This window comes from Natator depressus, chromosome 1, assembly GCF_965152275.1.
Source record: "Natator depressus isolate rNatDep1 chromosome 1, rNatDep2.hap1, whole genome shotgun sequence".
Taxonomy (NCBI): domain Eukaryota; kingdom Metazoa; phylum Chordata; order Testudines; family Cheloniidae; genus Natator; species Natator depressus.
The window spans coordinates 78,653,420-78,658,821 of NC_134234.1; the positions used below are offsets into that span (position 1 = coordinate 78,653,420).

At 43.2% G+C, this 5,402-nt stretch overlaps 1 long non-coding RNA gene across 1 annotated transcript; it reads right to left on the reverse strand.

The window, feature by feature from the left end:
* Positions 1–1,156: 1,156 nt before the first annotated feature.
* LOC141982281 (uncharacterized) lies at positions 1,157–4,356 on the reverse strand. The gene is made up of 3 exons (XR_012638009.1): positions 4,289–4,356; positions 2,530–2,782; positions 1,157–1,318 (listed from the first exon to the last, which is right to left on the reverse strand). It is a non-coding gene; the product is annotated as an uncharacterized LOC141982281 (long non-coding RNA).
* Positions 4,357–5,402: the final 1,046 nt, after the last annotated feature.

Genomic DNA, 5,402 nt, shown 5'->3' on the forward strand with positions numbered 1-5,402 from the left:
TAACTCTAGAATCTTGGAGGAGTCTCTAGAAAGGAATTTCCTTGTACAAGAGGGAACAGCTATTATCAGACAGCAGAACATGGGCTACGGAAGGGATTATTTTTCTGTGCTAGAGACCCAGTTATAGAGCTAGCCCACTTTCATGTTATTTATTATTTGTATTCTGGTAGTGCCCACTAGGTGTTAGCATGGCTGCACAGCCACAAAAACAGAGCTTAATTTTCCCCTATAGCTGAATTCAGCTTTGACAGAGGATGGGATTCTGCACAAGTCTGGCCCTAGTGGTAGCTAGAGCAGCCACAGGACTGCTCTAATGTACACCACTAGCAAAGTCTAAAAGGGAGATTCTGTCATGCCCCTTCCCCACCCCCAGTATGCCCCCTGTGCTGGAGGTGAGGGAGGGAGTGCCAGGCTGGGTCCTAGATTCCCAAGATAATTCACTACAATATTTCAGAAGCACTAAGATAATTGAGAAAGTATGCTCTAATTTTACTGTATACATCTTTGTTATACAGCAGCTGTACTCCAGCTTCCAGCCTCATCTGCCTCTGCAACCTGACCTGTGCTATGGCAGTCAAGCTCCTTGGAAGCCTAGAGAAGATGTGTAAAGTTTAGGGGTGTAGGAAACACAGATGAACTAGTCTAAGATTAGAATCAGCCTTAAGATTTATCTAAAATTTGAACCTTTGGCTCAGAACAAACGTTAACAGACTGGGGGTGGGGGAAGAACTAGAAATTGAAGCACCAAGCTACCACAAGAAAGGTTACTTCCAGTCTAACCCAAACCTCACCCCTTCCCTTTGTTTACTAGGCTCCAAGCAACTTGAAGCAATAACCTGTCATTGTATTTGTCTGTGAAGCATCATGCACACCCATAGCATGGTATAAATAATAGAACATTAATAGTAATAACCACAGTAGAAATCTCTTGTGAAAGCCTGTTCTTTGGAGGTTTCAAGACCAAAAAGAGTCCAATAAATTTAGAAAGCTTCAGATAACCATCCAAAGGTTTTCCAGGACTTGAGGGATACACAAAGATTCACCAAGTGTCATTACTGGGATCTGCAGACTGGGACAAAGATAACAAAAAGAATATTTTGCAATATATATAGCAATTTGATTTAGAAAAATTTATTGTCAATATTTCTCCCCACTGTTTCGGAAGGCATTGATGTTCTGTAAAAAAGTTTTCCCTGCCCAAAACTGAGCTTCTCCTCCTGCTTGATCTTGCAGCGAAGTCATCATAATCCATCATTATGACACCACAGTCTGTTGCCATGAAAATGATCGCAGTGTCAAATTCAGCATTATAACTTTACTGCGGAATGAAGGAGAAAGTGACAGGGCTGTCAGAGGGAAAGCAGTGGATGAAGCAAACAAATCTCTGATAATTAGCTAGAGGGGCATGAAAAAAAAAGAATCAAACCTATGAGAGGTAAGTGAAAGTGTGCAGTGACACAGGTCAAAGTTATTCCCAGTGTGAAAGTCTTTTATGAGACGACTCAGAGCATTTAAATCACAAAAGACAGGTCTGCACAAAAGGTGTAACATATGGAAATGTTTGCTATTAATTAGTATGCGCCCACGGCAAGGCCAATGCAGTTGGATTTGCTTCATTTCAGAAACATTCAGTTCAGCATGCTGTCTGTGAATTCAGACCAGAAACCCAAATGCATTTCTTCAGTGGCAGGGCTAGCAGATCCATATGCACCCCGGGTAACAGTTAGGAGGACACAAAATGAGACAGGAAAGGTATTTCTACTTCCAAAGATCTAGAGACTAATGGGAGGCAGCATTGTTTAGTAGAGGACATGGGCTTGGGAGTCAGGAGATCCAAGGTCTGTCTCCAGCTTTGATGGTGACTCCATGTACCTCAACCTTGCTGTGCTTGAGCATAATGATACTTATTTACCTTTCTGAGGTGCATTGAGATTGGCAGATAAGTGAGAAGTATGGTTTTCTCCATTTTTGCCAGCACTCCTTTATCTAGGTATGAATCTAAGATGTTTGGTTAGGATGTGATAGTGGAGAATAAGGTGAAGTTAAGTTGTCCATATCAGTCTATACAAAAATGCTACCAGCAGGATCTGTTCTTTGCCCATTGGCTTCCTTTCATCTGTTGTAAGAAACTCAAGCTTGGAGTCTTGCCCTCAAGATCCTGCATTTTTCTGCCCCCACCCTGCTCCTTATTATATTGCACCCCATCCCATCGGCTTTGCCAGTGATGCCAGACTCAGCAAGCTCATTGTCCCCTGCCTCATCAAATCTCTGTACTTTCTTCCATCCTCTCCTCTACTTGCAGGGCATCCTGCATAAGGCCAGTCCTCAAGGCTATGGCATGCTTCTCATCCAAATCCCTCCTGCAGAACTACTTCAACCATGATGCCTACAAATAACTACCGTCCAATAGCACCATGGTAGAAACATCAGTTGGAGTAGCCTACATAACTTTATATATTCTATGTAAACAAAACCAAACAAACCAAAAAAGCCATGTCTTATTTGACATAGCCAATCACATCACCTTACTTGTTTGTTGTTCCTTTTCCTCTACCAATCACCTCCATCTTGCTTTTGTCTTTTCTAGAGTAGCTTCTTTGGTGCAAAGATCATGCTATCTTTCTGTAACACATTGTGGAAAGTCCCAGAAACAAAACTAAACTAGAAAAATCAATATAATCCAAAATATGAAATCTATTCTGCTGTGTAATGTTCTTCCAAAGGACATATTGGATTCTCAGTTGCTGGAGACATTTAACTATTCAATGAAATGCATTGGTCCCTGCAAAAAAAAAAAAAAATTATATATATATATTTAGTATTGACCAATCATGCACTAGATGAGATACTAAAATTTTCCCATATTTAACTTCAAGTCTATGATATACTCCAATGAAATTCCCAGTAGTTAAACTGCTAATTAATGCAAGGTCAGAACATATGAATATAAGTAATAATTTTGTCCCTTCAATGACATCAGGAGCCTTGCACAATTTTATTTTCTTCAACTTTGAGAACTAAAGTTCTTCATACACTTTAGAGACTAACCAATTTATTTGAGCATAAGCTTTTGCGAGCTACAGCTCACTTCATCGGATGCATCTGATGAAGTGAGCTGTAGCTCACGAAAGCTTATGCTCAAATAAATTGGTTAGTCTCTAAGGTGCCACAAGTACTCCTTTTCTTTTTGCGAATACAGACTAACACGGCTGTTACTCCGAAACCTTCATACACTTGTGATTTTATGAGCTACTTTATGGGCCTGATGCAAAGTCCAATGAAATCAATAGGCTTTGGATGTCATCCAGTGTGACTACATCAGTGGTTAAAGTTTCTGCATGGCTCATATTTTCAAATGATCCCTCCTGCATCTTATGGCCCTGATGGGATGAAACAATACGGTGTGTGGGGGCCCAACATCCCCAGAAGGTTGAAGACCTTCAACTGGCCTGCAGATTTAGCAACAGGGAGGAGGGTCTATGAAATTACATTATAAGCAAATAGCCATTTTAATTGAACCCCATCACCTTATCTTGAATTAGTCCAGATTAACATTTTAAATGAGATGATAATTTGTAGCAGATCCAAGTAGGTGATCAATCACACTTTATCTCAGTCTTACCAGGGAAAGGGGACGAATGAGGCTGGGGCATAAATACAAAGAACAAAGAGATAAACTAACAGAAGTGCCAACTTTGCTTATCTGAGCTCCTGAGTAAAGAGAGGGAGACTTTAGAGAGTCTCCATTATAAGGATATGCTCCTTTCGAGAGCAACCTTTGACTATAGCTTATAGCTTTCAGATTTGCCATGATATGTGAGGTGTGAATCAAATGAGGCTAGGGTGCTCTGAGATGTTCCTATCTGCATGCTTCCATTTCCTTTCAGTGTTATGGGTGTAACCCAGGTAGAGTGAGCAGCAACAAAGGCCAGGTTCAATATCCCAAGGTTCCTCTTAATACAAAAATAGAACTGGCTCGAGCCCCCATGTAGTAATCTGAGAAAACTTAACCCTACCCCTCGGCACCTCTCAGGCAATGCAGACTCAGTGTCTGCGAGTGGGGAGGTGTGTAAGAAAAGGGAACTTATTAAAAGGGAAAGGAAACCCAGAATTAGTTTGGTAAAACACCACAACCACATTCAAAAGCATTGACCATAAGCAAACCCAACCCCACAGTGAGTTGGGCAGTGTCCTTTACCTCCATTTCCCACCTTGCAATGGGAAAGTCCAATGAACAAACATCCCTTTAACACATCACTCCCCTCTCCCTGCACTGCACCCTACTCACAGTTAGCTGGCCTTGGTTAGTGAAGATGCAGAGTTCAAAGGTGCATTCCTGGGGTTCACCTTCCACCTGGGGTGGGGGTGAGGGGGAGAAGAAGAGAAGAGGTGTTGAGCAATGTCTCTGCAACTGGCTCACTGCTGCCATTTTTTGCTGCTGCTGCTTCTCTACCACCACTAGCCGCCGCTGCTTGTTGCTTCCACAATGTCATGTTCTACCACTTAACCCAGCTCTCTGTGATTTCCACAGGTAACAGGGAACCTCACAGCCAGTGCAGTTTCTATGCTGTCTTTCACTGTCCCCACACAAGCTCAGCAGTGATGTCAGCTCTAGGAATCACCAGTCAAAAACAAGAACTCTCAAATGAGTCCAATCAGATGTTATTAAATCTGAGAGAGGGACCTAGGACTTATTGGCCAGAGTCTACACTTCAAGGAGGAACACCTGTCTCACCCACATTTCTCCCCACTAGGATTTGGCATCCCTACCCCCCACTTAGCAAGTGAGGTTTGGTGTAGGGTGACCCCCTCATTCAGAGCAGGCTAAGCACAGTCTGCTGCCCTGTACTCATACAATAAGGATAACAACATCTCATTACCCCTTGCGATAGGGCCACTTATCTCACAGGAGAGCCCTTGCCAGCCAGGTGTGTCTGCACCTGCACTCTCTCCTTGCTGTGACCCCTGTTAATAGTTAAACTTCTCAAGCAGTTTTCAGTGACTTGATCCTCCAGCCAAGTCACACAGTCTGTAGGTGTACAACAAAACAGACCTCTTCGGGGGTACAAATCCCACAGTGCCCTCTGTAACATTTCAGTCTATAGCTCTGTCTCTGGGCTTGGTTCTCAGTCAGTCTAACAAGGCCTATCACAGTTCCCTGATTAGCCTCAGACCCTTCTGGGCTAGCTTTCAAAGCACCTCCCTGGTGCCTCTTTGCTCTGTAGCAAGCCTTCCTGACCCCGAGCTGAGTCACTAGTTCAGTTCAATCCCCTTGTGAGGTTAACACAGTTCAACTAAAGGCTGACCCTCTTCAGGGTCTTCTGCCCCCTTGTCTGGGTTTGGTTAAGCTCCTTTCCCTTGGCTCAGGGCACTCTGCCTGTAGCAGGTGGGGGAGGGGGGAG